Here is a 21,717-nt window from a genome sequence, read left to right on the forward strand (position 1 = left end):
GATTACTGAAGTCAAATGGAGCAATGTTTTCTTTTATAAATTGTGCTTTTCACATCTTATCTTAAAATGCCTCTTTTTAAAAAAATTTTTTTAATGTTTTTATTTTTGAGACAGAGACAGATCGCAAGTGGGGGAGGAGCAGAGAGAGAGGGAGACACAGAATCCAAAGCAGGCTCCAGGCTCTGAGCTGTCAGCACAGAGCCCGACACGGGGCTCGAACTCACAAACTGTGAGATCATGACCTGAGCTGAAGTCGGACGCTCAACCGACTGAGCCACCCAGGCGCCCCAAAATGCCTCTTTTTTTAAAAAAAAAATTTTAATGTTTATTTATTTTTGAGAGAGAGAGAGTGGGAGCAGGGGAGGAGCAGCGAGAGAGGGAGACAGAATCTGAAGCAGGCTTCAGGCTCTGAGCTGTCAGCACGGAGCCCGACGCGGGGCTCAAACTCGCGAACTACAGACATCCCGACCTGAGCCAAAGTCGGATGTTTAACTGACTGAGCCACCCAGGAGCCCTTTAAAATGCCTGTTCTAATCCAAGATCATTAACATTTAGGTTTGGGTTTTTTCCTACAGTTTCTTATAGAATTTTTATAGTCTTAGGCTTTAAATGTATGTCTATGATCCACCCGATCATATTAATTTGTCTTAGTATTTTTGTGTATATTCTACAGTAATGTTTGTATAAGTTAATATATTTTTAGATAATACCAAATTTTGTGTATGTTATAAGGAGACGGTCTTGATTCTCCTTCTCCACCTCCTCTTCCGTGTTCTTCCCCTTCTTCTCCTGCTCCTTCTTCTTCTCATTTTTTTTCCTTGTCCTCCTCGTCCTCCTCATCCTCGTCCTTGTCCTTGTCCTCCTCCCCCTCCTCCTCCCCCTCCTTCTCCTCCTCCTCCTCCTCCTCCTTTTTCTTCCTCTTCTTTCCTTCCTCTTCTTTTAACATGAATATTGTTTCAACACCATTTGTTGAAAAGACTATCCTTTCCACATTGAATTGCTTTGGCACTTTTGACAAAACTCACTTGGCCAAAAATGTATTATTTATGGGTCCAATTCTTTTGTTTTTCATGCCAGGGAAAATTTTATTTTTTAATATTTAAACAAAGTATTATTAAACTGACATACAGTGCTCTATTAGTTTTAGGTGCACAACATAGTAATTAATTTGACAATTCTGTGCATCTTGCAACACTCACCATGGTAAATGTGGTCACCATCTCTCACCATACAATGTTATTCCAATACTGTTGACTGTATTTCCCTGTGCTATATGTTCATCCCTGTGACTTATAGGGCAGGGTAGTTTTTTTTTTCCAAAGTTTTATTTAAATTTTTGTTAGTTAACATACAGTGCAAGATTGGTTTCAGGAGTAGAATTCAGTGATTCATTAATTACATTTAACCCCCAGTGCTCATCAGAACAAGTGTCTTCCTTAATACCCAAAACCCATCTAGCTCACCCCAACCTACCTTCCTTCATCAACCCTGAGTTTGTTCTCTGTCATTAGGAGTTTCTCATGGCTTCATCCTCTCTCTTTTTCTTTGTTCTCTCCTCCCATATATGTTCATCAGTTTTGTTTTTTAAATTTCACATATGAGTGAAATCATGTGATATTTGTCTTTCTCCGACTGACTTCTTTTGCCTAGCGTAATATACCTAGCTCCAGCCATGTCATTGTAAATGGCAAGATTTCATCCTTTTTGATGACTGAGTAATATTCCTTTGTGTATGTACGTACATATGTGTGGCATATATATGCTTCATCTTTTATGCTTGTATTTTTCATTTATTATATCAAGTATTTTGAAATTGATTTTGAAGGATTTATTTTATTTTTTTTTCAATATATGAAATTTATTGTCAAATTGGTTTCCATACAACACCCAGTGCTCATCCCAACAGGTGCCCTCCTCAATACCCACCACCCACCCTCCCCACCCTCCCACCCCCCATCAGCCCTCAGTTTGTTCTCAGTTTTTAAGAGTCTCTTATGCTTTGGCTCTCTTCCGCTCTAACCTCTTTTCTTTTTTTTTTTTTTCCTTTCCTTCCCCTCCCCCATGGGTTCCTGTTAAAATTTTGAAGGATTTAACACAAATACAGGCTCCTTACCAGTTTAGCAATCCCAGAAATAATAGAGGTTGAAGGAATAGAGGAGAAATTCTTTTCATATTTTGTATAGTTATTATAAATATTCTTGAATAGTTTATTACTCAAAAGCAGTTACTGAACTCCTTCTATACCTAGACTGTATGCTAGATTAACAGATACAGAGATGAATCAAAGAACAGTTCTATTCCCCAAAAGCATCACAGCCAGATGAGAAATTTCCAAGCTATACCACTATATTTCTCTATTGGCTCTTTGACAGTTGCAGGCAACCACATTACCCCTGGAGAAGTGGCACTTACACATCTGAGAGAGCTAAACAAATAGATTCAGTCGTGTGTTTGGCTCAAATCAGATAGTTATCATTTTGCTGACAGCAAGTTCCTTGCTCTGTATTTATTCCCTAAGTAACGTGATTAAAACCCTGTGTTTAATCACAGTATATCACAATTAAGAATCTTGTTCAATCCTATCTGTGGGCCCCTCAGGACTAAATGATCACTGAAATTTATGTAGCCACCTAGAAAGACAACTCTAAGAACCACGTAAGTTTATTTACATCATAGTAACTAGCTCCATATCTGACTCCTGGTAGGTTTGACTAGTATTTGTTTCATTTTATTTAAAACTGTTCTGTAAAAAAATTCAACTATTTCATAAGCACCTTAAAACCAGAGAAGCGTGAGAAAAGTTATCATCATTGAGTTTGGAACTTTTCATATATTGTCCCTAGACCTGTACTATATAGGAATACGTGGTAACCTGAGTAGGAATGTATTTATTCTTATTTAAAGCAAACAAAAAAAATCAGTTTATGAATTGGAGGCCTCTGACCACGCTGAAGAGTTACCTAACCTCACAGTGCAGAACCATGTTGAATAACATTTATAAATCTACTGATTCTGTTTGTGGTGAGCTAGGAAACTAACAGCTAAACTAAACTGTAAATTTAAACATTTTTCTTTGTTTTAACTCAAGTTCAAGTTAGTTAACACATAGTGCAGTATCGGGTTCAGGAGTAGAATTCAACGATTCATCACTTATATGCAACACCCATTGCTCATCCCAATGAGTGCCCTCCTTAATGCCCATTGCCCATTTAGCCCACCCCCCACCCATATCCCCTCCAGCAAGCCTCAGTTTGTTCTCTATATTTAAGAATCTCTTATGGTTTGCCTTTATGTTTTCAACTTAGTTTATTTTTCCTTCCCTTCCCCATGTTATGTTGTGTTTTTAAAATTCCACCTATGTTTCTCTGACTGACTTATTTTGCTTAGCATAATACACTCTACCATCTACATTGTTGCAAATGGCAAGATTTCCTTCTATTGGCTTCCAAGTAATTTTCCATCGTATATATATACCACATCTTCTTTACGCATGCATAAGTTGATGGACCTTTGGGTTATTTCCATAATTTGGCTATTATTGATAGCACTGCTATAGACAATGGGGTGCATGTGCCCCTTCAAATCAGCATTTTTATATCCTTTGGATAAATACCTAGTAGTGCAATTTCTGGGTCGCAGGGTAGTTCTATTTTTAACTTTTTGAGGAAACTTCATACTGTTTTCTGGAGTGGCTGCACCAGCTTGCATTCCCACCAACAATGCAAACAAAAGAGATCCTCTTTCTCTGCATCCTCGCCAACATCTGTTGTTTCCTGACTGGTTAATTTTAGCTATTCTGACAGATGTTAGATGGTGTCTCACTGTGGTTTGATTGGTATTTCCCTGATGATGAGCGATGTTGAGCATCTTTTCATGTGTCTGTTAGTCATCTGGATGTGTTCTTTGGAAAAGTGTCTATTCATATTTCTTCCCATTTCTTCACTGGATTATTTGTTTTTTTGGGTGTGGAGTTTGGTGAGTTCTTTATAGATTTTGAATACTAACCCTTTATCTGATATGTCACTTGCAAATATCTACTCCTATTGCATCAGTTGCCTTTTAGTTTGGTTGACTTTTTTTTTTTTTTTTTTTGCTGTGCAGAAACATTTTATCTTGACAAGGTCCCAATAGTTCATTTTTGCTTTTGTTTTCTTTGCCCCAGAGACATGTCAAGTAAGAAGTTGCTGTGGCCAAGTCCAAAGAGACTGCTGCATGTTTTCTCCTATAGGAGTTTGATGGTTTTCTGTCTTACACTTAGGTCTTTCATCCATTTTGAGTTTATTTTTGTGCATGGTGTAAGAAAGTGGTCCAGGTTCATTCTTCTGCATGTCGCTTTTCAGTTTTCCCAGCACCACTTGCTGAAGAGACTGTCTTTTTTCCACTGAGTATTCTTTTCTGCTTTGTCAGAGATTAGTTGGCTATATATTCGTGGGTCCATTTCTGGGTTGTCTATTCTGTTCCATTGATCTATGTGTCTGTTTCGGGCCAGTACCATACTGTCTTGATGACTACAGCATTGTGATACCTTGAAGTCTGGAATTGTGTTGCCTCCAGCTTTGGTTTTCTTTTTCAACACTACTTTGTCTATTTGGGGTCTTTTGTGGTTCCATACAGATTTTAGAATTGTTTGGTCTAGCTCTGAGAAGAATGCTGGTGTTATTTGATAGGGACTATATTGGATGTGTAGACTGCTTTGAGGAGTATAGTCATTTTAACAATATTTGTTTTTCCAATCCATGAGAATGGAATGTTTTTCCATTTCTTTATGTCTTCTTCAATTTCTTTCATAAGTATTCTATAATTTTCGGCATATAGATCCTTTACCTCTTTGGTTAGCTTTTTCTTAGGTATCTTATGATTTTTGATGCAATTGTAAACGGGATTGATTCCTTGATTTCTCTTTCTGCTGCTTCATTGTTGGTGTATAGAAATGCAACTGATTTCTGTATGTTGAGTTTATATCCTGTGACTTTGCTGAATTTATGTATCAGTTCTAGCAAATTTTGGGTGGTGTGTTTTTGGTTTTCCATGTAGATTATGATGGCATCTGTGAAGAGTGAAAGTTTGACTTCTTCCTTGCCAGTTTATCGCCTTTTATTTCTTTTTGTTGTCGGATTGGTGAGGCTAGGACTTCCAGTATTGTGTTGAGCACAGTGGTGAGAGTGGACATCCCTGTCGTGTTCCTGACCTTAGGGGGAAAGCTGTCAGGTTTTCCCAGCTGGGGATGATATTAGCTATAGGTCTTTCATATATGGCCGTATTGATGTTGAGTTATGTTCCTTCTATCTCTACTTTCCAGAGGTTTTTTTTTTTTTTTTTAATCAGGAAAGGGTGCTGTATTTTGTCAAATGCTTTTTCTGCATCTACTGAGAGGATCATGTGGTTCTTATCCTTTCTTTTATTAATGTGGTGTACCATGTTGATTGATTTGCAGATATTAAACCAGCCCTGCATTTCAGGAATCATTCCCACTTGATCAGGGAAATAATTCTTTGATGTATTGTTGGATTTAATTTGCTGGTATCTTGTTGAGAATTTTTGCATCCATCTTCATCAGAAACATTGGATGTAATTCTCCTTTTTAGTGGGGTCTTTGGTTGTGGAAACAAGGTAATGCTGGCCTCATAGAATGAGTGGAAGTTCTTCCATTTCTATTTTTTCGCAACAGTTTGAGAAGAATAGATATTAAATCTTTTTTAAATGTCTGGTAGAATTCCTCTGGGAAACCATCTGTCCCAGTTCTCTTGTTTGTTGAAAGGTTTTTGATTACTGATTCAATTTCTTTACTGGTTATGGGTGTGTTCAAATTTTCTATTTCTTCCTGTTTCAGTTGTGGTCATTTTACATGTTACTAGGAATTTATCCATTTCTTTCAGATCACCCAATTTGTTGACATATAATTGCTCATAATATTTTATTATAATTATATTTGTGTGGTGTTGATGGTGATCTCTTCTTTCATTCATGATTTTACTTATTGGGATCCTTTCCTATTCCTTCTTGATAAGTCTGGCTAGGAGTTTATCAGTTTAGTTAATTGTTTCAAAGAACCGGCTTCTCATTGTGTTGATCTGTTCTACCATTTTTTAAAAAAAATTCGGTATCATTGATTTCTGCTCTAATCTTTATTATTTCCCTTTTCTGATGTTTTTGGATGTTATTTGCTGTTCTTTTTCCAGCTCTTTTGAGTGTAAGGTTAGGTTGTGTATTTGAGACATTTCTTCCTTCTTTAGGATGGCCTGGATTGCAATATGCTTTCCTCTTATGACCACCTCTGCTACGTCCCAAAGGTCTTGACCTGTCTTGTTTTCATTTTCTTTGGTTTCCTTGTACTTTTCAACTTCCTCTTTAATTTCTTGGTTAACCCATTCATTCTTTAATAGGATGTTGTATAACCTCCATGTATTTGTGGTCTTTCCAATTTTTTTCTTGAACTTGATTACAAGTTTCAAAGCATTGTATTCTGGAAATATACATGGTATGACCTCGATCTTTTTGTACTTGTTGAAAGCTTATACCACATCTTCTTTATGCATTCACCAGTTGGTGGGCATTTGGGCTTTCTCCATAGCTTGGCTATTGTTGGTAATGCAGGGACATGTAGAGATAGACATGTAGCCCAATGGCAATAATACCTCATAAAAAGAATCACACCTTTATGGAGTGTTTGTTATGTGGCAAAATGGCTGTGCTGATTAAGTTCTCTATCATTTATCCTAAAAATAAAAAACATATGAGATCCATACCATTCATTCATAACACACACAGACACACACACATATTGCTCAGAAAAGTAAAGTTGGATAAAAGGTATAAATGGAAAGAGCACAACTTCACCAAAAATTAAAAGCTTTTATTTTGTATTACTAAAGCTTGCAAATGGTAAGAATACTACTGCTGTGTGGACCACAACAGAGGAACTAGAGGCACTCTCCCATTGTGTGCCCAAGGAAATAGAGGAAACAAAAAATCCCTTGTTGCAAAGCTGTATTACCCAAACAGCAGATAGAGCTTTGATACAATCCTGAGAAGAATCCATAAGTTGTAGCATATTACTATAATACATAACCATAGAGCCATGGAAAATTACTAAAATGGAGCTTCTTGAAGAAACCTCACACACTGTGTTGAGCATAAAAAAGAAAAGTTCTGGAGTGCTGTATATAGTACAACAGCATCTTTATAGAATTTTAAATATGCAAAGTTACATTGTATATCACTTAAGGATTTATAACATGCTGTAAAATTATAAAAGTAAATTTGAGAATGATAAACACCAAATTCAGGTAAGTGTTTTTAAAAGCAACAGAAGGCCATAACAGCGAAATGTTAATTTTTGCAAAGATAATGTAGTAGGACCAAGGATTTCTTGTATATTTCTTATAAATTTCAGAACCAAAATATGCTTATTCCATGTAGTGATTTCAAAATATATAGGTGTTAAAATCACATCATCCTTGCAGAAAGCGCTGCATAAAAGTAAAATGTGCTTGTCCAAATTATTGGAAGCAGAGCAAATGTCCATCAACAGATGAGCGAATAAAGAAAAGGTGGTCAATATATACAATGGAATATTATTCAGCCGTTAAAAAGAGTGAAATCTTGCCATATGCAACAGCACGGCTAGAGTTAGGGAGTCTATCACTAAAATAAATGTCAGTCAGAGAAAGACAAACATCACATGCTTTCTTTCAGTCATATGTGGAATCAAAGAAGCATAGACAAAAAAAAAGTAAAAAAAAAAAAAGAGTCAAACCAAAAAACAGGCTCGTAGCTATAGAGAACAAACTGATAGTTACCAGAGGGGAGGTAAGTGGGGAAGTGGGGGGATGGGTTAAGCAGACCAAGGGGATTAGGAGTTCACTTACATTTTGAACACTGAGTAATGTATAGAATTGCTGAATACTATTTTTGTACACCTGAAACTATAATAACACTGTATGTTAACTATACTGGAATTAACATTTAAAAAAGAAAAGTAAAATGTGCTCTGAAAATGAAGGGCTGTTCCTGATCACAGACAGAATGGGAACCTTCTTTTCTTGACCCTCTTGATTGTCTTTGGGGCAGAGGCAGGGCCAGTGTGAAGCTCAGTGCATCAGGGTCTCTGGGTCCCTGAGACCAGGGTCCATCCTTGACACTGCTCTGAAGAGAGCGGAACATCAGGACTCCGCTCCGAGAGAAGAAACATCAGGAGGGTGTGGGGAAGGGGGCATGTCCAGGATGGAAGGCGGGGGGTGGGGGGCAGGTTCTCCCCTATGTGAGCCTCTTGCACAGGATGGGAGGCAATGTATTGCAGTTCATGCAGGAACTGTAGGGAAATATTCATTCATTCATTCATTCATTCATTCATTTATTCATTCTTGTATTAATTCCCCAAATACTTATCGAGCACCTTCTATGAGGCAGGCCCTCTACAGGCCTACATCCATGGTGCACATCAGAAACCAGATGTGCCTACTCTTACACTCCACCTCCTCTGTCTGAGGTTCTGAACTCCACCCCACCCACATTCATCTTTGCCAGTAGCTAGAGCCTCCCAGTCCCTCGATGGGCTCCATTAGTAGATTTTAGCAATACTTTCTTTATTCATTCCAAAAATCAGTCCCATGAAAACTGACCTATATAATAGTATATGGGGGCACTCTTTGGAGTTTGGGGCTCAAAACTTTGACTTTAATCCCAACTCCCCACCTCAGACCCTCACCCAGTATTCCAAGGGACTTCATTTAAAAGCCTCCAAACCCAGGGCACTGCTGGATGGGTGAGAGCTGGAAGCCTCTGAAATTTCCAACAGACCTTTGGAGAAAACAAGAGTATTTCCAGCCTTTTCTTGAGACTAGATCCCCCTGGGAGGCACAGTGTGAAACAGTGGCCTTACCCTGGACTCCTCTTGCCAGCCCACGATGGTGACCATGACCTCTCTTCTTATGTACTAAGACCTGCCCCCAACTCACCTGTTACCGGCTCTGCCACCTGCAGATGTAGGTGACTATGAAACTCATCGCCAGCAGCACCTTGAAGCCCAGAAGGAATGCCACAAAGATGAGGCAGGCATCTCGGGACCTAAGTACCAATGGGCAGAAGGACACAGCAAAGGGGACACTGTGAGTTTAAATACCTCACTCCACTCAGGAGACAAAGGTGACCTAGTTGCTCAGAGCAGTGGAGGTGGGCTTACCTGAGCTTCCGATGGGCTTGTATGTGCCGTGTGCTTCCGCAGACAGTATGAGGCTGGCCTGGATGGGAGGTTGGGTCTCGTGCTGCACCTTACAGGTGAGCACCTGCTCGGACCCCGGCCCTGACACGTTCACCAAATGCAAGCTTTCCAGGGTGTAGGTCCCATCGCTATTCTGCTTGGATGTGAGTTGCTCAGCTCCCTCGATCGTATGGCAGTTGTCCGTCCAGGTGAGATGCACACTCTGTGGATAGAATCTCTGCACGAGGCAGGTGACAACCACCAAGTCGGAGGAGGGTGAAGACTGGGACACTGTCACTGTAGGGGGAACTGACACAGCCCAGAGAGAGCAGACAATTACTATAGGAAGGCCACTGTGGGAGCCTGGGAATTCCTTGACGATGGGTCATCTGCCCAGGGTCTGCCCCAGAGGAGGATCCAGGTACTTGTGAACAGATTCCTGCGTAGGTAAATGCATGGCTGAATGAGAGTGTGCTTTGAGTGAATGCATGCTTGATGCATGGTCGGATGGAGGAATGCATGGATGAAAGAATGAATGGGCTTGATGAAAGCCTCCAAAACTTGCGCTCTCTCTCTCTCTCTCTCTCTTTTTTTTCCACTTTGGCCATGAAAGATGCAAAGATGAACATTAAATGCCATTTAAGAACCTACAAGTCAGTTGACTCACTCCATGACTTGATAATTCTAACATTTTAAGATTCACAGACTCTACATCTTTATGACTCCAAGATACTGAGATTTTACATAGGAAGGAACTAGGATTTGGAGAGGTTCCCCATGTTGAGATTCCATCCAAATCCAGAGGATTATATGGAGTGTCTATGGCTTATGTCTGGAGTCAGGAAGCGGGCCAAAATAGATACAATGCATATTCTTGAGTTCAGGTTTGTCCCTAAACCTCAGAAAGGCCAGACAGACTTGTAGGCTCAGTTTAACAACTTTTTGGATCATTCCGTGCACACATGTAGTTGCATTTAACCTACTTGAATATCTTTTGAGTTTGGAGTTTTTCTGGCCCTGTGTTCATGTTGGTAGTTGGGTCATCATAAAGGGCATGGTCTGTCACATGGCTTCATTCAAGAGTGGGCACAGGGCCCAGACTGACAGAAGAGCCATGTATAGAATCCCAGCCTACAGGGTTGTTTGTGGATGAAGGGGCACAGTATCCAGTGTGTTATGATGATTTGGTACATGTTTCAGATTTTGAAAAATTTAGTTTTATAAACCAAAAGGATAGGGGTTGTCAGACTGTACTCACCATTCACAGACACATAGATGCCTGAACTAGACGTATACCCCACATCAGGATGCCCTCTTATCAACTTCACACAGTAATAGGTGCCCATATTCTTGGGCAACAATCACTGATGCAGATGGAATAGTCTGTTTGGTTGACCTCTGTGTTTCCACTTGGTTTACTAGGGGAAGTGACTTCCATTGAAACTGTAGGCCCGTTCTCCCTGGACCACAAGACAGGCCCTGCTGGGGAGTGAGCAGACACGTTGCAGGCCAGGGTAACGATGTCTCCAGCTCTGACTGACAATGAACTCTTCAGCCTGGTTCATCTGGAACTCTTTACCTGAAATTTCCTGGAAAGAAACTTTGCAGCATTTCTCATGTTCTTTGTCTTGGTCCAAGATGTTCTGAGGGACTGGTTCTAGCTCAAGGTGGGGGTCTCATTACATACTCTTTTAGCGACATGTACTGGCACAGAAGGATGACAATTACAAATTGGGTTGCCATACAGGATGAGGGGAAGAGGACCAGTGTACAGAACGGGGTGGGTATCTTTCTTCTGCATCCTAATATGAGGATGGGCTGCAGCATGGCAGACACTGTAATAAACAAGGGAACTTGCCGAATAACAAATGGCCACAAACTTAATGATCTAAGAAAACACATACTCTTTCATAGTTCGTGTGAACCAGGATTTCAGACACAGCTCTATTGTGCACAGAGGGAAGTTGATGTGAGTCACAGGGAGAATGGCATGTACAAGTCTGAGGACCATCTGAGGCTATGAGAGGCTAGGAAAGAGGCCCGGAACAGACTGTCCTTAATACAGTTTGTAGCAACTTTATTTATAATTGCCAAGCTTGAAAGCAACCAGGATGACCTTCAGTAGTTGAATGGATAAGGAAATTGTGGTACATTCAGACAGTGGGATCTTATCCAGTGCTAGAAGAAATGAGCTGTCAAGCTCTGAAAAGATATGGAAGAACCTTAAATGCTCATTATTAATTGAAAGGATAAAGCCTGCACACTACGTGATGCCAAGTATATGACATTTTGGAAAAGGCAAAACTATGGACACAGTAAGTAAATACATCAGTGATTGTCAGGGGTTAGGGTGGGAAGAGAGAAATAGAACACAGAGGATTTCTAGGGCATCAAGATATAATACTGTATACTCTATAATATATAAAGGAGGATATCGCTATACATTAGTCCAAACTTATAGACTATACAATACCAAGAGTGAACCGTATTGAAAACTATGGACTTTGGATGTTAATGAAATATCAGTGCAGGTTCATTGTTTGTAATATATGTACCACTCTGGTGAAGGATATTGATAATAGGAGAGGCTGTGATGTGTGGGGTCAGGGAGCAGTATGAGAAATCAGCTGTACCTTCTGCTCCATTCTGGTGTGAACCTAAAACTGCTTTAAAATATGGTATCTATTTATAAGTAAAAGTCATTTCCATATCAAAGATCATCTAGATTTTCTTCTATGATAGCTTCTAAGTATTTTATAATTTTGTGTTTTCCATTATATTTATAAAGGCTGTTACATCTGTGTCTAGATTCAGTTTTTTTGCATATGGACGTCCAGATGTCCAACTGTCCCAGCAACATCTGTTGAAACGGCTACTTTTGCTCCTTCCCCAATGATCATTTTGCTGTATTTATGTGGGTGTTATTTCTGGGCTTTCCATTCTATTACATGGATCTGTGTGACTATTATCTCACCAATGCAGTGTTTCAATAACTGGAGATTTCTAGTAAGTCTTGTAATCAAGTGGTGTCAGACTTCTGACTTTGCTCTTCTCTAGCATTGTGTGGCTATTCCGGATCTTTAATGCCTCCATATAAACTTTAGAATCCGTTTGTCAATACTCATAAGATAGTTTTCTGGTATTTTTATCTGGATTACAGTTAATTCATAGATGAAATCGTGAAGAACTTGCATTCTAACAATATGGGTCTTTCTATCCATGAACATGGCATGTGTCTTTGCTTATTTAGTTCTTTTTTTGTTGCTTAGAGTGAGGTGTTTTGTTTTGTTTTGTTTTGTTTTGTTTTGTTTTGTTTTGTTTTTAATGTTGGCTTCATCCCCAGCACAGAGCCCAGTTCAGGGCTTGAACTCACAACCCTGAGGTCAAGACCAGATTTGAGATCAAGAGTGTAAAATTTAACCAACTGAGCCACCTAGGCACTTCTGAGGGCTGTAGGGTTTTTTGCAGATGCTTTTAATCAAGTTGAGGAAATTCCCTCCTGTTTCTAGTTTGCTGAGAGTTTTCATCACTAATGGGTGTTGGATTTGTCAAATACTTTGTCTGCATCAATTGTTATCATCATGCAATTTTTCTTCTTCAGCCTGTTGTTGTGATGGGTTAGAATGATTGATTTTCAAATGTTGGAACAGCTTTGTATGCCCAGGATAAATCCTACTTAGTCACATATACATAGCTTTACACTTTGTGAAATTCTGTTTGCCGACACTCGGTTGAGAATTCTTGCATTTAGAATCATGGGAGATATTGGTTGGTAGTTTTCTTTTTTTATGTACAGTCTATGAGGTTTTGCTATTGAAATAATAATGGCCTCATCAAATGAGTACGGAAATGTTTCCTCCTCTGTTTTCTGGAGACGACTGTATAAAATTGGTATTAATTCATTTTTAAAGGTTTGCTAACTGGGCCTGAGTGTCTCAGATATATTACTCATTCCTAAAACATCCAAACTTTATTCCTCCTTCCTTCTACTAAGATAATGGTCTTGGTTTCCTCTTTCATCTGATCTAACCCCCTGCAGCCATCTGCTCTATCAGAACTCAAGTCCTCTGCCCAGATAGATCAATGGCCTTAGGAAAGAGACTTCACATGCTTGCTTAGCAAGCAAAGGCAGAACTACTCAGTGAGAACTACTCAGTGAGAACTTAGCAGAACTCTCAGTGAGAACTACTCAGAACCTGCGGGGTTCAGCTCCCGTCACTTACCTGGTGAGACCTAGTGACCACTTCCAGCTAACGTTCCCTGAGCACACAGACCTCTGCCAATTTGTAACAGTGATTCTCTTCGGGTGAAGCATTTGTGGATCCTTTCCTTGCTTCATAATTTCATGTTTTCCAACATGTTTTTCTCCATTGAGAGGTGGCATCTGTGTAGTGGTAATAAGTGTAAAACTCAGGTTTTACACTTCCAATATGGTTCACTCTTGGTATTGTATCCTAGGGGTTAAGGGATGAGAGCTCTCAGGTGTGCTGTGTTGAGCCCTGTAACCATGGGAGGTGTGTCCATTATCTGAACAAAAAGGTCTGGAACAGATGTGACCACTGGGAGATTTTGTGAGCTGAGGACCATTCCAACTTAGTTCTGTAATTTCTGGCTGGGAAAGAGAAAACCCTCCCCCAAGAAATTCTAGGGAAACAGGTAAGGAGAACAGTAAAGAGGCATGGAAGAACCCCCACCAAATATACCTGAGACCCCACTCACCTGTGAATCCCGCAGCAGAGTCAGCATCAGGGATGGCAGAGAAGGGCAGCATAGGGAAGAAGGGACAGACATCATGGTGGACCTTGGAGCCTTCTCTGTCTGAGTGTTGTCCTGGAGAGGCCTGGGACTCTGTGCTTCGAGAAGAGAAGACACTCCCTGCTTCTGTGATGTCAGAGGAAGGGGATTGTGATGAGAGGAAAGACCATGGGACTGTAACACTTTTTCTTCGAGATTATCAGTTGAGCAGACAAGGTGGTTACAAGCTGAGCAATTGCTACTGGAAATGTTTGGGGTTTCCAGAGTTAAGATCATGACACCCACAGGCTTGGCCTCATTCTGAGCCTTGTCCCATCTGAGGTTCTCGCCAACCCACAGCCCTGCCAATTTTAGAGGCTTCAGAGACAAGGTGTGGGGAAGAGGTTAGAGTTTTGGACATGGCAATGGTTTGTGCTTTAGAGGAGAGACCGCAAGAAGGTGGGGCTCAGGGAACACTCTCCAAGAGGGAAAGCAACATACCTAGAAACACACCCAGGAAGGTGAGGGCTGCCTTTGCTGTCTGTTCTGGGTCCTGGGCCAGCTCGGAAGGAAGGGAGTGGAGGGATTCAAGAAATGCTCTCAGAAAGAGAAAGGAACCAGCATGCTGGCCTCCGTCTCTCTCACCTCTGGAATGAGCTATACCCAAGCACCAAGGTTGTGTTTGGGGACTCTTCTAAGTCCACACTCAGCTGGTGACCCTTTAATGTCCATGAGCCCATAGTCATGCACTGACGGCTAGGGCTATTTTGCTACTGCTTCCTTGTGAGCCCTGCCTCCTCTTAGGGATATACAGGATGTCAAGGCCAGGAGGGGTGGTGGAGGAAGAGGCGAATGCCAGGCAGGCCCAAACTGCCTATAGGAGATGCCAAGACTCCCCTCCACCAGTGATGTCACCATTGTATCACATTTTTCTGGAAGGACGAATTCCATGCTGTGAAGCTATCCATGCCCCCTGCTGAGAGTTGGACAGAATCTTTCCCCCAGTCGCCAGCATCTCTCCCTTCCCCCCACCTCCAGGAGACTTCACACCTTCCATCAGACTCTAAACTCTTCAGAGACTGGGATTTTTAGTGCCTTGATGGTCAAGAGCACAGGCTTTGCAGCCAGATGCAGTCAAGCTCCCAATCCTGAATCCACTTCTTGGTGATTGAGCTATACATCCTTTGACTTTGAAATTTTCATTTGTATGGCTCAAACATCCCAAACTGAGTTCATAGTCTGCTCTCAGACATTCTCTTCTCCCCTTCCACCATGTTCAGTATGTGGCACATCCTCTACCCATTTGGTCAAACCAAGAAGGAACCCATGCTCTACACCCTCACTTGTCCACTCTTGTCTGCCTGCTCGAGGCCCTGCTGGTTTTACCTCCTAAACACCTGTGGAATCTGTTTCTCCATCACCATCATCTCTTGCCCGAATGAAAACTATTACTTCCTAAATGGCCACCCCCATCTTGTTTTGCCCGGTGTCAGCTCTGCCTTCTCCTTCATCCAAGGTGGTCTTCTACGACACAGATCTGATTATACCCCTTTCCTGCATAAGGAGTTTTGTGGTTTCTCATTGCTCTTGTATAGTCAGAGTGCTTGGTATTTTGTAAATGGTAATGGTGTATAGCATATGGTATATTGTATATGGCATGAGGTATATGGTATATGGACTACGCCTTGTAGTGTATGGTATATGATATGTGGTCCATCCTTCCATGACTGCCTTGGCCCCTAGAGTCAAAAGGCTTCCCACCTTTACTGGTATCAACGACCACCTCTTTGTTCCACACGGGAAACAGTTACTAAGATGAATATTAACAGGCGGGTCTTTTCAGGGAGTACTTTCAGGACCGAACGTGTGGAAGGGAGGAGAAGGGAGTAGGAATGTGTAAAAGAAGTTGAGCTGCCGTGAGGTCCCAATGAAGATTCAGCCCATCTCCTATGTGATCTGGTGCTAGGATGTGATTTCAGAGTTATCCTGAGCTGGGGTGAGCGGGCTGGGCCTCTATATCCCCATGTTGAGGAGCCACTGGATGTGGCAGGTTACCAGGCATGACCTGGGGCAAGGTGGCTCTCCTCAGCTGAGGCCATCTCAAAGAGGGTCACAGCCCAGGGCCACCTCCTGAGACCTGGTGCGTCACAGCATCCACCTTGCTCTGCAGAGCCCCTTCCAACTCTGTTCCTTGACCTCAGCACATGGATAAACCCCCCTACCCTACCCCCACTGAGGTCCTTAGAACTACCCCACTCATCCAGGGGCCTAGAGGTCTCTGAGCACACCTGGATGAACTGGGCTTTACCACTTGGAAAAGTTTAGGATGAACGTCATGGGGGACTGAGAAGTAGCTCCTTCTGGGATCTCTGAGTGCCTGGCTCTGGAGTGAGCTGTGGCAGAGGACAGAGGAAGGAGGAGAAGAAACCTCAGACCTGAAGGGAGATAAAACCTGGATATAAACACAAAATCCCCCCACCACTCATTTCCTTGCAGTGTCCCCCAAAGGGGTGCAAAAGGAAGATAGAGAGCTGAGGACAAGATGTTAAAGTTTTTTTTATAGGACTCAATTTTGTGAAACAGTTTTACATTTAGAAAAAACTTGGAACAATCATACAGAGTTTCAATATACAGCTGCACACAGTTTCCCCTCTTATTAATGTCTTACAGTAATCTGGTATATCTGTTATAACTTAATGAACCAATATTGGTACATTATTATTAAGCGAAGTCCATAATTTTTCTAGATTTTACTTGACTTGGGCTACTAGAAGAAAACACTGTAAACTAGATGCCTTGAACAACAGGAACTTATTTCTCACTGTTAAGGAGGCTGGAAGTCTGAGATCAGGGTGCCAAGATCATTGGGTTGGGATGTGTGTTTGCCACAATAGCAAAGCAGGTGGTTATGTAGTCTCCTGGTTTCCCGCGATAAACCTGCGTGACATTGTACAAAAGTGAAGAAATGGCAAAAGGGAATGGGCACAAAGCTGAAAGTGCACAGGAGAAAGGAGAAAAGATGAGGTTAGAGGTCAAGTTCAAACTGAATGTGAGAGGGGTTCATGAAGCCATGGCGGCCTTCATGGGAATGCTGCCGGGAATACCGTTGCCCGAGTCTAGATATGCACCCAGAGGAGCAGAGTGAAGATAAACTTACCAAGTGCCTGAGGAGGTGGGGCTGGGGGTGGGGACGGGGACAGGGACAGGGAATGTCCCGGTGGGAGTGACACCAGCATATATTCACATTAATATTGTAAAGATATCACAGCATTGGAAGTGCAAGGGATGGAATGTTAGAAACTGATCCCAACTGAGAAAGGAGTGAGACTGTGGTTAGAAGAAGGCAAGCCCTCTGCAAACTACTCTTGATAAGTCTTTACAAAAGATAAAACACTTCCCTTTTCAACATTTCTAATGTTTGCAGTGACCCCATACCAAATGAATAACAGCCTTACTTTTCTTTTTTCATGTCCTTATACATTCCTAACTGATAGTTGGAGGGCTTCTAATGTGTTGAAAGAAGTTTTTAAAGGTCGCAGAAAAATTGTTACTTTTCCCCTCTGATTATTGAGATCACTTCGCTTGCTTTCAGCGGCGCTGTCATTGCCTGAGTCCTGCGTCACTGTGCAAAGTGAGCACTGTCTCTATTTATCCTGTCAGCTGATCTTAAGTTCTAGGGAAACAACTCAGTTTGGGTTTGAGCTGTGAAAACACACAGTGGAGACAGGAATTGGTATTTTATGTGGGTGGTTTAAGGAAGGTGCCAGAAGGGAGACAATTTGACCTCCATTTCCAAAGGGTCACTGTGGCGGAACCCGGAGAGTCTGTTAGGCACGTGGCAATGGCCCAGGAAGGGATGCTGGTGGCCGGGACCAGGGGGCAGCCCGGGAGCGAGCAGTGTGCAGGTGCTGGGTAGAGCTCCCTGGTGGGCGGGAGGAGGCTTACACTCGCTCCTGAGAGCTTTCCAGAAATTTTGCAAGCTAGTTGTTCCACGGTTGGCAGCTTGAAATTGGCCGCATTGGGAGTGTAGACAACACAGAAGTGGACAACCACCACAAATGAGGCTTCTTTTTCTTTCCGAACGTGGATTGTTGAACATTTACCATCTCACCACTGGACATAGCATTATGAAGGCAGAACTGAACACGGGGTATAAAGAAGGAAACCAGGGAAGGGTCCAGGTTTCTGGACTGCCAGCACCTATACACGAGCGGGGGGATCAGGAAAGATGAAGCTGAATGGAGAGCTGGTGTCCCCATCACAGGGAGAGGAGGGAAACTCTCTACTTTGAGTAGAAGGACATGTAGGCAAAGGGGAAGGAGAATCATTTCCCTTCTTCCACACAAGATGGGATTCATCTGCATTCAGGAGGCATTGGAAAACCTCACTGAGGCTGGCAAGTCTGGGGGTTGGCAGGAATGGCCCATGAGAGCATGGCCTTGAGTGTGTACTTAATGGCCACGGTCCCCAGGAAATGGATGAGAGATAGCCTGGTACACGTACACGTGACTTATTTCTCACATTCTAGGAAGATACCCATGTGTCAGTTTCCAGAGCACGTTCCCATGGTCCCTGCTCAGGACCAGGTATGAAGACCAGCTCTGGGGGCATCAAGGACTGGGACAGTAGCAGCAGGAACTGTGGGCAGGTGGGTCTCTGGGGAAGCGGGCATCTGGGGCAGGGTTGTGGAAGCTTCTAGTTGTTCCTTGTCTTAGGCTGGGCCCCTCAGGGAAGGAAGGAGGCAGCAGAGACTGAGGATGGCATGTAGCAGGGGAGGAAGGAAGGAGCCGTGGACCCATGTTCACATTTGATTATCTGCTCATCATTCCAGAAATGTTCTCCACGTGTCTCCTATGTCCTCGGTGCTATTTTCCTCCTGGGTCACCTGTAGTGAGAGGACAGGCGGTCCCTGACATGGACTGTGCCTCCTCAGCCTTCCTCCCTAGGTCCTGATCACCCTTCCCCATCCTCTCCAGTCTGTCCCACGGAGGGTCAGAGTGGGAGCCATCCTCAGAGCAGCCAGCGGGCACCTGTCAGCATTCCTCTAAATGTGGACACCTTGCGCCCAAATAATCTAGAGATGGTCTCCACGGGGTTTCCCACCATCCAGCCCCTCTACCCACTTCCTTCCAAGAAGCCCTAGGACTCTGTGCACATCCTTTGACAGCCCTTGACCCCACCCACTTCCTGCAGGACCCCCACAGTCTTCTTGGGAGCTGGGAACCTCTCGGAACAATCCCTGAGGCTCCAGAGGGTGTGGACGGAGATGCGTCACCTGCTCTTTACTCCAGGTGGGCACTGACCCTGTATGACCTGTGGGCTGCCCCTTCCACTGACCTGGCTCCTTCTAGGACTGACCTGGCTTTGTCCTCCTTGTCCATGACTCACAGTCAATCCATTGCTTCCTGTGGCCATAGATGGCAGAGACAGAGACGAGCAGCAGCAGCTTGGGGCCCAAGGAGAGAGCCACCAAGAGTGAAGGAGAGAGTTCTAGGTCTGGAAATGAAGGGACAGGAGGCAGCATCAGAGAGGGATCCAGAAGTCTACTCCCAGGGGCCTCCACTTACCCCAACCGAGGGAACCTGGGTCCATCAATGGTCTGAAGCTCATGAATTTCCCCTGTGAGGGCCTCGAGGCAGAATTCAGGGTAAGAGGTACTCCCTTTCACTCACCTTTTCCCGGGCTGCCAGCTCTCCTTCCTGAGGGAAGACATGGGGACAATGAGAACTCAACAACATGCAAGTGAGCTTTACTGACTTGTTCCCCACACCCGATGGGGCAGGTCTGACACTCTCTTTCTGAGGAGGGAACAGGCTCATAGTTTACGGAGGGTCACAAGATGAGTGGGAAATCACTCACTGCTGTCCCGTAGGGTGAATCTGTGACCTTGTCTTTGGACCAGGACATGTCCAACCTTTCAGGGTCATAGCAACGAATATCAGCCCAGCCTCGAGTACAGTGAGGACAATGTCATGGTGAATGAGGTGCAAGGCTGTCCTGTTTTCTTCCACGCACGGGCCTCGATGACCCCGTGTTCTCATGTGTTGAAGGAGCCCTCAGGGTGACCTGACCTCACAAGACCTGCTGCCTGGACAACACCCTAGAGAGGTAAGAAATGGGGCTTCAAACACCATCCCCCACCCAGACCCCGGTGCCAACATCAGGGAACATCTTTCTGTTGTACATAGATCACTGTTCTGGATGCATAGCTTCAGATTCTTTGCCTTTTTATAATGATTGCTTTTTGCTCTTAGATTTACATCAAGAAGTTCCAGTAAGTTTTTGAAATATACAGAATAATCTTTGAGGAAGAGGCAGAGACACCATTTTTACCCCTGGCATGTTGGCAGATGGTGGGTCCTAGCTGGGTGGCCCTCTGATCTTATACTCAGTTGAAAGAGGTGCATTGCCCATGTTTGCACCTGCTTCTAGAGGGCAGCCTGCAGCAGAGGCCTGGAGGAAGAGCGGGTACAGAGGTTTCGCCCCTCCGCTCCATTTTAAAAAGTCAAAAATAGCATCCGGCTCGTCCAAGTATGACTCTTCTGTGCTGCCTTGTGTTCACTATCTCCCTTTGCCAGTCTTGCCTCCTTCCCTGTCTCACATGCACATGAATTGGGCAGCGCTCCACAGTGAGCTATCCCCCTTCTTGTGTATCTTAGAGGCTGCTTCCCAAGGCAGGTGACCTGCGGAGTTTGTCTGGGAGGGGTCTGGAAACCCAGCTCTAAGGTGCAGATACAGACCCGGGTCTCAGTCAGCTGACTGGCCAAGAGGTCCCCAGCCTGGTGGGTGTTGGGGCAGGGGTAGGGCCCAGCAGTCCCTGATATTGTCACTGCTAAAACCTCACAGTGGTGACCTGGGATGATGTGAGCAGAGGATGGGAGTACCCTGGCAATCTGGAAATGAGTTGGGAATTACAGGAACTATGGGATTGGATGGGTGTTGCTGGGCTGATGCCTTTCAGAGAAAGACGATGCAAACTAAGACCAGTGAATCACACCTGAAAGGTCAAGTGTGAAAGAGGACATCCGGGCAACATTGTAGACTCACATCTCCTAGAGCCGGAGGAAAAAAAAAGCTAAGGACACAATTGGGTCCACCATCACCATAAGAGCATCGGCGCTACAGAGAAGACTGGATTCTCAGCTTCAGTGCACCTGCTTTGCCAGAACTGGGCCGTGATGGGGAACGATGGGAGACAGATACTGAGATGTGGGATAGGGACTTTGGAGACAGGGCATTCAAAGCCCTCAGGGCACTTGTGTCTGCTGAGGACAAGGCAGCACCTTAGTTACTCATCTCCAAATAGAACTTCTAAACCCAAAGGAAAAAGAATAAAAGGACAGTAAATTCTATGGAAATCTGGTTCTCAATAGCCCTTGAAGACAATGCCCAACCTTCAAAATCTCTGGGAGAGAAAAGAGAAAATTCACCAAATCCAAAAGCTCAGTCACCTACACTGCTGCCCTCCCACCCTCACCAGCCAAAGGAAAGGGCAGGTGAAGGGGCCAAGGAGCCTGAAAGTTATTTAGAAATCTCACTGCCAATATTAAATCCAACTTAAATTAGAAAATATTGAAATATGTCCCGCACATCAGGACACAGATTATAGGAAACTGTTTCAAAGTATGCCTGACTTGGGACTTGGGATGGTTGGCCAAGATCCCTCAGAGTCTGTGAATAGGGTACCTTCCATGGCAAGAGAGACTTGTGTGGTCATTAGGTAGGGTTTTGAGCGGGTCGTTATCTTGGATTATCAGAGTGGAGCCAACTTAATCACAGAGACC

General features: G+C 43.3%; 1 long non-coding RNA gene across 1 annotated transcript in view; it reads right to left on the minus strand.

Moving 5' to 3' along the window:
• The window catches only part of LOC128773485 (uncharacterized), a 41,429-nt gene extending 23,453 nt beyond the window's left edge, over nucleotides 1-17,976 (minus strand). Inside the window, exon 1 of the long non-coding RNA XR_008417758.1 lies at nucleotides 17,718-17,976. This is a non-coding gene — a long non-coding RNA (uncharacterized LOC128773485). The remainder of the gene's footprint in view (nucleotides 1-17,717) is intronic.
• Between the last annotated feature and the right edge of the window lie 3,741 nt (nucleotides 17,977-21,717).

The sequence above is a fragment of the Panthera pardus genome, unplaced genomic scaffold, assembly GCF_024362965.1.
Source record: "Panthera pardus isolate Hobbes unplaced genomic scaffold, ASM2436296v1 HiC_scaffold_25, whole genome shotgun sequence".
Taxonomy (NCBI): Eukaryota; Metazoa; Chordata; class Mammalia; order Carnivora; family Felidae; genus Panthera; species Panthera pardus.